The sequence below is a fragment of the Scomber scombrus genome, chromosome 10 (genome assembly GCF_963691925.1).
Source record: "Scomber scombrus chromosome 10, fScoSco1.1, whole genome shotgun sequence".
Lineage (NCBI taxonomy): Eukaryota > Metazoa > Chordata > Actinopteri > Scombriformes > Scombridae > Scomber > Scomber scombrus.
The window spans coordinates 9,182,358-9,195,009 of record NC_084979.1 but is presented as its reverse complement, the minus strand read 5'-3'; the positions used below and the strand labels follow the sequence as shown (position 1 = coordinate 9,195,009).

Here is a 12,652-nt window from a genome sequence, read left to right as displayed (position 1 = left end):
AAAAGATTGAGGATCTTCATGAACATCTTTTAACCTTTCCTCTGTGCATTTCTTCAGCACATTCTTCTTAGCCGAGTCATACGTCTGTATACATCAGGCAGGCAAGCACACATATATCTCCACAGCTCATTCATGTCATTGTTTTTATTTACAAATATCACCATCTATATAAAAAAGTTGAACACTCTTTTAAACATTTTGCCCATTTCATTCTTATGTTTCATTAAGTTATAAATTTGATCAATGGCAAATATATAGGTCCTATGTCATGCAAAATGCTGATCATTCTACAGCTTCTCAAATGTGAGAACTCTCTAATTTTTCGATTTTACATCATTATTAATTGACTATATTATTTTGTTTTTATGTGATTTTAGACTGGTTATCATAGAAAAACATTGATTATCAACATGTGCTCTGGCTGTTTTTCTATGCTTTGTGCCATTATGAGGACAAAACATTAACTGGGCAATTTAAAACATATTAGACATAGTTATCAGTATTGAAAATAATCTCTAGTCAAACCCCTCTGCCTGACAATATTAGTCATTGTTTTTCAAATCTCAGGGTTTCCTACATCCACACAAAATCAATGCTTAGTTTTAAGATGAGAACAATACCAGCTGACTGTAGATGGTAGGCCAAATAAGAGAGAAAAGGCTGTACTTTAATTCGTAATTCAGCAGATGTTAGTTGGCTTCACAGTGTTTGGTCAGGAGGGCAAATATCTTTAGCCTGGTCCATTCGAGGTTCCAAAATATTTACTCATGACAATCACAGGTCAAGATGGCAGTTGACTGTTTGTCTAATGCGCCGTCGCCTGTCACATCCAGCCAGAAGCTCCCACTGAACTTGAAACAGCTATGTGTATTTATCTAGCTCACCTTGTGTTATCATGCTGGAGGCTGTCATTTGTCTGATAAGAGCAAAGGATTGCTTCTAGATACAAGTAAATGGCCTCCTCTGTCTTCTTTAAATCCCTTGCTTGATTATTGCCATGAGGTGAAGAGGGTTTTCATGCAAAGGTCACTTCACAAATCAAAAGAACAATTACAGTGTGTAGAGGAGTGAAATATTTGAATTCATTTATAAAAGGATTCCAGGCTTAGAAGATGAATTAGCAGATTATCTGCATATTAGTGGAATTAGAGAGAGACTCTTTCTTTTACAAGCTAGTGGCAGATAAGTGATGCTACTTGGCCACATGGCTAAAAAGGTCAAGAGTGTGTTTACAGGCATGCTGAGGGAAATAGCTCCTATGTATCTACATCAGTTACTAGCCTAGCCTCCCACCTAATTAAGTTGCGAGCACGGTAATCAATCATAGGCCAAATTGGATTTGGATTGGATTTCTGTGGTCTCTGCAATGAGCTGTGGATTGTCCAAAGCTGGAGGTTTGACTTTGACTATGACATTCCAAGTCAGCTCAGGCAGAAATTAGTCACACACTGCAGGAGAATAGTGAGAAAAGTAGCAGTGTAATGACACACAGGGGCAGGTTTTCCAGCAGTAGTATGCCATAGATCTCCGGAAATTTCACCATTAAGTTTGAGGGTGCAAAGTTTTGGTGATATACTGAATATCACTTAATTATATCAATCAGTACAGGGCAGAAAGAGGAAGAAAACGATTTCAAAAATTCTCCTTAAGTAAGGAAGATTAATGAGGCACCATCACATCTAAAAGCTTCAGCACATTTGCAATATAAAGAATGCAGTAATTACTGTATATATTGCTGGCTGTATGGAATAACTCTCTGTTAATGAGACTTCAGTGATTTCCCAACCGCACACGGCCAAGTTCAGCTGTTCCAAAACCTTTCACAGAGCTAACTGTAGGCCATATCGATTTTGGGTCTCTTTTCTAATAAGAGTCAGGAACATTTTCATGATAGGAAAGGCATTTGAGGTGGTTTATGAAATGAAAGACCCTCTCAATTGTGAAATACAATCAATGCAGGGAAAAATAAATCTCAGTTTCTCTAACATATTGAGCGCCAGTGGGTATGAACACGACAAGGTTACCACTGACTCCAGCTTCAGTTTCCATTTAAGTTGCCAAAGTGCAGACCGACCTGTAAAATGCACTGGCAAAAAACTTCCCTTCATCTGTTTCAGTGTTAATATTTCTGCATAATGAATATTGCTCAATCTGTTTGGTCTCACCACAGCACTGGAATATCAGCCATACTAAACCTGGCTAAATCATGATTGACCTTGGAAACAAAAGTTTGACAGAATGACCTGATGCCCCCTAGAAAACTTTACAAATCACAGTTGCCAAAAAGATTTGCGTTAGCATTTTCTGCTTTGCCAACTTCCTGCATTTGGCCAAAAAGTAGTCTGGTGAACTCATGAACTGAACTTTGAACAAAGCCAGGCCAGCTATTTTCCTCCTTGCTTCCAGTTCAATGCTAGGCTAACCCACGTCTGACAGTAGCTTCATATTTACTGTACAGAGCGGTGTTAATCTTCTCATCTGATTCTCAGTACGTAAGTACAAATCCCAAAATGTAAAACCATTCCTTCCTACCATGCACAAAAGAAACCATTGTTGACCACAGGTGAAGAGCGAACAACAGTCTCTTGTGTTTAAGTCTCACAATTTCTGGGCCCATTGTTAAACCGTATTTAAACAACTTAAAAGTCTGTTGCCGTTTTTTTTTTTCATACTAGTTTCATCAAACCATTACTGCTTTTTGTGTATTTGCAACCTTTTTACCCAGAAATGATAATTAATAGCACTAATTTGTTTTCTCTTTTTTTTTTCTTGCATTGTGGTGACAGATGTATTTGCTGCTTGCTACATGTATGTACCCCAGGTTAATGCTGGTTAAAGTGCAGAATTGTGTGGTTTTCATTAAATAGTTGATCAAATGAGCACCTTGTATCTTATGTTTCAAGTCATTGCTGACTTTTTCTGTATTAAACCAAAACCATAATCTTTCTGTGCTGTGACTGCCTCAATGTAATAATACAATTTTTAATAATGCTGTTGCGACAAAAGAATAGATTTTACTCATATGTTTAGTATTAACATTTTGTGACTTGCCAGATATGTTAACATTTCCTCATAGAGAGTGTAATCTAGCTGGCATTGTCTTTCCTTCCAAACATATTTGTTATTGCATATTTGTAATATATTCATGTCATTTTGAGGAGACAGGATTGGTCTTCTACAAGCAGAAGATGCAACATTCAAATTCAGTTCCTTACTTCACAATGTAAATCATAACTTGAGTTTCCAGGGCAAGAAGTACTGATTGAGTCTCCGAGGGGGTTTCTATCCTACAAAATGCCTCAGACAATGCAAATACAGAAAATATCTCCAATTTGTTTAAGGTTGAGAGTGAAATATGAGGCATCTTATTAAAGCAACAGTATATGGTTAAGCATGGGTATAGATTTGGACGCTAGGGACATGTCCGCACCAATATCAACATATTGCTGGATTGTCCTTACTAATGTTTCTACTAATCACAAACAATATAGCTGATTTAACTCCACGTAATGTTAACAATAGGATCTCTGCAGAACTGCCAGGTTTATGTGTTTTCTGCAAAAGAAGTGCCCTATGATAATGAAAGAGCAGGATATGGGGGATACTCGACCTGATGATCTGGCAACCCTCATCTTCAAGCTGTACACATTGTTGACAAGCAGCAGCAGTAGTAGTAGTGTTGGTGAGGTGGAGAATATGGAGTGGTTAGTATTTATAGTTTAAACACTCTAAATGTCACAGAATTTAAAACGACTTTAGTGGACAAAACTAACTGTATTGAATTTCAGGCTTTAGGTGTTGTTAGCTCACTTGTGATTGTTGCTTAGACATGCTATTTTATTAAACAACTTAATTAGTGATGGAGAAAAGTCCTCTCAAAAGCAAATTAAGATATCTGGTCAGTTTTATAGAACCAAGAACCAAAGTTTAATAGTAATAGTTGAGCTTAGTTAATATCCAAACCTTAACCTTTGAAATTACTGGGTGAAATATTTACTATTTATTGTCATTCTCCCCTTTTCCATGACTGTATCAACAGCAGAGCTATTATTGCATTTGTGTTATTAAAACATGAACATTCTTCATAGGTTAAATTAGCAACAGCTTGTCCAACTGATTTGTTTGTGTGAAAATCCTGTCAGCAGCAGCCTGAGCAGCATAGATAGAGCCCCACAAGGCCAAAAACTCCAGCTCTAACGCTGTCCCAGCCCGACAAAGTCTGCAATTTTTTTGCCTAAACCCAACCCGAGACCAACACCAATAAAGCCCTCTGTAATGCATGCTGTCTCGGATACTGTTATGTGCCGTGGTGTGTGTTGTGTATACATATTTTACACAAATATGACGCTATTCGAGCTGTACACATTTCATCGACGTTGTCCTAGAAATACAAAGCATTAATAAAATGCAAAATGTTTATCGAATCAAACTTCAACCATAACCATCAGTGCCACCAAAAATCATGTCCACAAATATTAATACCGACTGTCCATTACTGAAGCATGCAGTAGAGAATATTACCAAACTAAATAATTCAGCAGCAAATAAGCAAACAAAAGATTTACGCCCCACCTTTCTTTGATGTTACTAATAAAACTGGAGAACAGTGTTTCAACTTCTCCCTAATGCTCTGCATGATCAACTGTATCCATGATATTTATAATATAATCAATATAGCTATATTTCATACAGTGGCCTATGCTCTGTGCATGTAGGTACAATGAAAGGAGAGAAGTTCAAGTAGCCCAAGTCTGCCCAAGCTCGATCAATTATTTTTAAAAAATATGTCCCGAGCCGGGCTCAGATCAACTCTTCATGTTGGACACATCAGGACCTGATGGGCTTGCAGGCCTGTAAGCAGGCGGAGACACACAGACAGGTGAGCTGCAGCCTCACAGGTGAGCTCACAGTGAAAGATCTAGCCATACGTTCAGGAGTTGAATAAAAAAATAATACAAATACATTGTTTGAGATGATGGAAAGATAGGTTTGAGCATCCCTGTGGTTCTGTCAATAAACTTGAGTTGTGTCCCCCAAATACACAAACTGAAAGGACATAATCTCAGATGGTTTGAAAACCTTACAGCAGTTAGTTACAGAGCAGCACATCACCTACAGCGTTCTATATATTTATTTTATTGCAATATTTATTGTGAAAGTCTAAGATATGTTATTTTTAAATGTTAATTTTCTCAGATTCATTAAAATAAAATGTAAAAATCATGATAGAAGTCCAGTTTCAGGCAAGTCTGCAAGTGCATATTCAGTTAAACATTTTGTGTGTGTTTTGTATGGGTGTGCACACATATATCTTTGAAAGAGAAAAGAGCGATAGAGAGCAAGTACACATACACAATTATTTTGGCTGTCCCTGCCAAAGTTAAAACCAAACCTACGCCCCTGTGGTTGAACGAAGCTGAGATTGGTGATGACTTTTTCCAACTGCTCTGTCTGTTTGAAACGAAGCGGATAAAATCAGATGAATTGAGAACCAGAAACACAGGCCTAGCCGGCAAAGTCAACATTTGAATCTTTTATTTATATCCACATGGAAACAATAACCTGCCAGTGCGTGCACACACACACACACACAGAGCTATTTTGCATACTGTTGAATACACACACACAGAAAAAACAGGCTGAAAACCTCAAACGCAGCTGCTGAGTGAATATTAACTCACCTTGTGTAGTGTGTCTTCATGCAGTGTGTGTTCAGGTTTCAGATGTCACTCAGTAGGAATCCCCCCCCCTCCTTTGGTTTTGATCCATATCGGTGGCAGGTGCCACTCAATATTCCTCAGTGCTTCCTTGGCCTTCCCTTTTCATTTTTTCTTTCTTTTTTTTGTGATGATTATTTCAAAGATTCTCAGCTTCCACTTATGATAACTGGGAACGGAGGGGCTTTGTTCAGATGAATTGGGGCAGTTACGCACTGTCAGAACATTTTCAAAACATACCGGTTCCCTCATATCTTCAGTACACATATGCCATTTTGTTTGCAGTCCAGCAGAGTTGTCCTTTACTTGCTCCATTTTTAAGGGTGTTATCATTCAAAATTGGAGTCCGTTGAAATTTTTCTTTGGTCTGACAGTTGGTTCATCAGTGCACAATTTCGGAAGAAACTGAAATATCCTAACAACTGTAGGATGGATTTCCATGAAATGTTGGACAGACAAAGAAGGTCCCCAGAGGGAAAACAAATTAAAGCAATAACCAGTTGGGAAAGTTAGTTAAATGGAAGTATACCATCAGAAGATCTGATGGACACAAATTCATGGAGAACATATTCTTGGAAATTTTGATTATTTCAAACAACTTTTATTTAAGCAAAGCTCTTAATGGTGGTCACATTAAGCTGTTGGTGAAGGTGATGGGAGGGCACCACAATCCATAATTTCAGACTGACAAAATTCTGCATTTATTCAAACAAGTCTTGTTGGGGTCAGATAATTCACTATAACACCTACAATAATGTGAGTTCTTGGGAGGCAGAAATCAAAAGCAACTTTTTTCTTCTTTTTTTTGGACTAAATATGTGTGGTATTTTGCACACTGATTGCGTCAACATTTGCAACAGCTTCAAATGCTGATACTGTCCTAATCCTAATCAAAACTAAATCATGGTGTTGTAAGATTGCATGAATCAAACAGAGGCCTTCTCTGTGGCAGTAAAAAGAATGAGCTTAGACCTCTCAACAACTCAAAAGGCCAAATAAACACAGACTTGTTTTTGTCCTTTTATTTGTTTAAGGATCCTCTTTCTTTTTGCAATAAAAGTATAACCTTCAGAGGTTTTGAGTCATCAGCATGTGATTTTCAGTGCAGCAGCAGGAGTACAGTATGTACACAATTTGCCTTTTCAAACAAGCACAGGCCTCTATTTCAAGGTTACATTGTTAAGTATGTATACAGCTGGAGAATCCTTTTATACAGGCATTTTAAAAATAAAAAATTCAGACACATTTCAAGAGCTAATAAAAATGCACATATACATATATATACACTGATGTAAGGACACTTATTTGTGGACTTACTTTGTGTTTCCTCCCTTTTTGCTCTTGAAACAATTTAATGTCTACCGTTCCAGTAGGAGTACGCAACAGTAATTTGTGGGCTGAATGTACATGGATCTGTGCATTTGGGTTATAATCTTCTGCAATTGCAGCACTTTGAGCATCTCTTTTCGCATGATGCACAATAATTTGATTCAGTGGCAATATCACAAGCATTGCTGAGTGGACATTAAGCTTCCCTGCATTTGGTCCACAGTGTGGGGTCTTGGTTGATGCTTGTGTTTGTATCTAGAAGCCGAGCAGATATGGACACACTTTCGGAGAAGTTTCTTCATATAAGCCAAATGTTTAAAACTTAAAGGTTGTGTTGCTAGAAATTCATTTAATTCCTTTCTTTCTTATTCCTTTATTTGCTTGAACATTATGCTGATATAATCACCTTTGATCTTTTCTTTGTATAATATAGCAATTAAAAGAGAAAACCCATCACTGTTATTTCGCAAAAGCTGTCATCTTTATACACATTTATGGTTATCACATGGTAGACAGTTCTGTGTATATTTACCTCCCAAAAATCTTCTGAAAATACTATTGATAATTAATGTAATATCTGATGAGTTATAACACTGTATTCAGATGATATTGGAGCATTTTTAGAACACTGTCATCTCTGTTTCATATTTGACATACAGTAATTATTTCCCTATTCAGACATTTATTATTTCTAGAGAATGCTAATTCAACAACATGATGTATTTGTGAAAAATGATCATTATAGTATACATGACATCCACACAGCTTAGTCATGAGTACACTTATTTAAAAAAGAAGCAAAAATACTATCATGGGAGTTTACTGTAGGAAAATAGAAAGAGAAAAAAGTTTAGAAAAAAAATAAGAAAAAAGATAAAAGAGAAATAAGTAGCAAAAAAGAAAAGAAAAGAAAAAAAACAAGTTGCTTAACCTGCCAAACTGTCTATTATTGTGACTTTTATCACATTTTTACAAAAGCTTGGGAATAGTTTTTGAATTTCCTAAAGCAATTGTGCCTTCAAACAAATACTTTTTTTATTTTTAACCTGCTGTTTAGGTGTATTACAGAAATGTTACTTTGCCTATTTTCCCCAAAGCTTAATCTGAGCGAAGGCTCATAAGAAGACTGAAGTCTAAAAAGGTCATAAATGAGCTTTTTTATTTTATTTCTTGTAATGTATTGATTTTTTTTTTCCATGGCACAAATTTCAATCGTAGATGAAAAAAATGCATGTGACAAGGTGACAAACATTCTCCTTTTCTTTATCGCTCCATGTTTTGACACCAAAATGTTACATTTTCCTATTTTTGGGACAGATTTAAGTACTCTGGCAGCAAGCACAACGGGCTTCTTGCATCACGCTCTCTGGAACACAAAATTAATAGAATCTGGCAGCATGATTACCGTATAAGTCCGCTCAACCGATTCAATTCCCAAACAGGAGATAACAAGATAATGGATGGCAGTGTCTCCTACACAAGGTCTATGGGCTGATGCAGGCTTTGTTTTCCATTCACACAGCAGATATGAGGTCATCTTCAGGCCTGTTACTTCTGCTGTCAGACGTGAAAGAGGACCAAGGGAGATAAAAAAGGCCACTTCATAGTAGAAGGAGTGAAGGAGAGAATAATCTTACCCACAAAGATGTAAGAAAGAGATCGTTCATTGAATTAAACTTTACCGTCTTTTGTGATGTGGGTGTTTTTTCTGTTTTTGACCAGTGGAAAAAACTTGTGTCAGTGTTTGGATTTTTTCTTCTTGAGGATGTTTATGCTGTCTGCTCTTGTGACCCTTCTCTTGGGGTGTGGGGTGTGGGGCGTTGGGGTGTTGGGGTGGGTGGGGCTGAGTGGCGATGGCGAGGTTTTAGGTGATGGAACTAGGTCTTAGTAAAACACTCAACACTTTGGAGGCTTGTGTTGTTTCAGGCTGCTTCTTGCCTCAATCTGCATAGGCAATGGGGTTAATTAGGAAACCCACTTTACTGATGTGTTTCAAAGGATGAAATTAAAAATTAACCAACAGCCCTTTCACGCCAGCGGGAAACCATGGTGGATAAACAAGAAGAACACCCCGTCCTGGTTAGAAGCTCTCACAGAAAGTATTCAGCTGTTCCCATGACATAACAAGGAACAGAAGTACTACAGCACAGATGTTGTGATCAAAGTGGATTGTGTTCTCCCTCTGACGTACACTCCTTTAAAACTGCCTTCTAAAAAAACTTTGGTAAAGTTTTCTTTTTGATGGCAACGAAGGGTCAGATGTATATAAAAACAGTAGAAGTAGTAAAAACAGACAACTTTTAAGGCAATATAAAACCTCTGCCTATATGGGAGACCTGTCTGCAGAATATTTAATGCCACAATCAAGCCTGCTCTTCTGAAATACCTGGAGGATTTCCAAATACTGGCCATTCTCTGCCACAAAATGATGTTTGGTCAGGGCATGTTAGTTCACACATTCATCACTGTGGCAGACGAAGAGGAAAACTGCAAAGGTATAGGAGATGTCACCGGAGGGGATACTTTAGCGCTGGGCAGAGACGTCGTTATAGATGTCAAAGCGATGGTAAAGAGCGGATTAAAGTGTAGATTGCAGGAGGCAGACACATGCCTTGACTTTCAAAAAGGATTGCTTGATTTTATTGAGGGATATTATTGCAGTGTTAATCTAATAAACTCAGCATGATTGCGGCTAATTGAAAGGTAATGGCATTATTGATTATGTTGACATCATCTAGTGGGCCTTATAATGGAAAGTGTGTTTCTGAATTTTAATCATTTTGGTGGATGGGTGTTAGGGATTCTCTTCCTGAAAGTGTAAGGGAAAATACTAAGAAATGAAAGTCACACTTCTTCACCATTAAGTCAGAATAGTTTAACTCGATGGGATTGCTTAAAGTTATGTTATCTTCTTCTTTTTAAATCAAATTCACACATTCATTTGGATTCTTTGGTTTCAACCAACTACTGAGAAAAATATCTGGCACTTTAGCTGCAAAATTCTTCACTTTCTTCACTTGCTAGTCACTACGTTGACTGTGTACTGATTGGCCAAATAGGGTACTGTTGGTATACTTCTAATGAACCCAGGAGTGGTGTTTCTGATCCAAAACAGAAAGTAAAAGTGAAACAATGAGCTGACAGACACTAAAAAGCTCCACAGAGTTCAGGGGAACTGCAGAGTCGGGTGATAATTCTCTGTGAGCTTGTCACTATGAGCGAGCCTTTTCTCATTACATGGTCATTTTACCCACTGGTAATACAGAAATATTGACAAGCACAGCTTTGAGATACACAATTTAAACAGAGTAGGTTGAGCAGCTCTACTGGAGTAAAGCTGCGGGAGGAAAGAGTCTTATTGGCTGACGAGTCACGACACAGAATGACTCTTATATAACTGTGGGTAGTTGATAGGCTGGATGATCAATACCAGTGACTCCACCATTACCTGGAGAGCTGCTGTGCCTTCTGGCTTTCTTGTTCAGACTTTTATTAAGATGTTTTTTTCACTTTCAGGCCCTTACTCTGAGTATTTGGAACAAAAACTACAAACCAACTGAAGTTTCAAGGCCATCAATCAAACATATTTCAGCTACTCAGTTTTGGAGAATGGTACATGCTTCAAGTGAGCAACTGCTACCATTTCAGCTACAAATGCCTATACCTCTTGCTCTTAAGGCATATAAAGAAAGAGAATAGCAAAGCATTATTTGTAATATAGAATTAGCTACTATGAAAAGTACATTATGACAATTCAAAAACAAACTAGACCCACATTAAGATTGTCCAAATGACCCAAGTAGCTGTACAACACCACACATTTAAAAATGCTAATAGTGTGGGACCAACACTACCATGGAAAAATAAGAAATGCTGCTGTAAATATTTCAAGGCATGGAGTAAAATGTGAGGACTGTAACTGTAATTATAAAATGTGAGTGCAGTGCGCAATAGATACATTTTTAAATGTGTTTTTTCATAGGGTTTGGTGTACATTTATTGCACTTAAAAGGCTTTTCTAAAAAATGTTATTCGAAATAAAATAAAACCACCTCCTTATACTGTACCTCTTTATTCAGTATAATAGAAGGTCTATGCCTACTTTTTTTCTGCATGTAGCAACCTTTTAGCCTACCTACACCAAAAACATTCAGGCTTACCTCTCTTGACATTAAACCATGCGCTGCACATCGTCCATTCATTCATCTGTTTTCCAGTCCAACCCTGTGGCAACTCACAATTGTGGGAACCTTAGCCACATCTGCCGCAGCCTCCTCTGCATATAAGCACCTCTCTGGCTTTGCCTAGACCAACTGTAGGGTTGGTGGCAGCATTATGTCCTGCCAAGAAAAATGACACAATACGTTGTTATGTCAGCCACCCCAAAATGACATAGTTACTTTTGAGAGACAGGTGCTATGGTGTATACTGTAAAAGAAAAGTCAGTTAAAATATTTAACAATGAGAAGAATGTACTGTTGTAAAACCGGTGCTGTTTTGGGACGATATGTTGTTATCTGTCTAACCCTTGCCTGAAGGTGGCGCTACAGTGCTTTGGGGTGCTCAGTGTATACACAGAGCTGCTCAAGAGCAGTTGTAGGTTCACATACCTCCTAATAAAGTAGCCATTGTAGTTTGCTAACTTTTCTCTCCATCATTTTTCAATGGGGATATATTTTCACACAATATTCTACGATATACAACAGGTGCCATCTAGTGGCCGTAGTAATTATGACCTTGGGCACAGTTCATATGACAGGTGGTTTGTTGGGTGTATGGCATGACCCAACAATGGACTCTGCAACAGGAGATCACTGTTTGTTTCCTGTTTCCAACTGCAAGTTGGACACATTTTTAAAAAACATAACTACAATTGTTTCCTATTCTTAACCGTTGACAAAGAAGGTCTCCTAACCTTAAGGAAGTAATAACTGTGAGCCACACAACACATATCTCAAACAAAGTGATCAATTTAACCCAAACCATGATCTTTCCCCAACCCTAACCGAGAGGTTTTTGTGCCTAAGCCTAACAAGACCTTAACTACACTGTTGTCACATCATAAAACGTTATTTTTTAACAAGGAACTGTTTTGGAAAGCACAGACAAAATATGTTGCCCTGCTAATTATAGAGGCTCCAGATTAGAAAATGCTCATGTCATTCTGTAGTCACATGCTCAAATGTCCTATTGGTCCTTTATTTGGAGGACTTGTTGTTTTATTGTTATTTTGATAAGAAGTAAACATATCAGTGTTCCAAAATTGGAAATAAACTATACATTATAGATAAATGCAAAATAATTTGATACATTTTCAATATCCCTAACAAATCTATTTTTTGAGGTTCTCAGGGTTCTCAGGGCATTGTCCCTTCAATTAATCTTTCTGAATCTCTTATCAACTTTCTAGCTTAGTTCTTCCTGTTAATACACTGTAGGCATTGGGCCTTTTCACTGAAAAAAGTCAATACAGGTGATCGTGGAAAGTAAAAGATCAGTTTGTCTTTTAAAGTCAATTGTCTATCTCAAAAATAAACTTAGGCATAAAGCAGCGCAAGGACGTCATGGTTGGAGAGGATGAAAGTCAGCAACAGGGTCAAAGCTTG

The 12,652-nt window shown here is 37.6% G+C and overlaps 1 protein-coding gene across 1 annotated transcript in view; it reads left to right on the top strand.

The window, feature by feature from the left end:
* LOC133987421 (L-rhamnose-binding lectin SML-like) overlaps window positions 1-3,981 on the top strand; it is a 277,548-nt gene extending 273,567 nt beyond the window's left edge. The window contains exon 10 of the mRNA XM_062426788.1: window positions 3,972-3,981. The gene's annotated coding sequence lies outside the window, so the exon portion shown is untranslated. The remainder of the gene's footprint in view (window positions 1-3,971) is intronic.
* The last annotated feature ends 8,671 nt before the right edge of the window (window positions 3,982-12,652 follow it).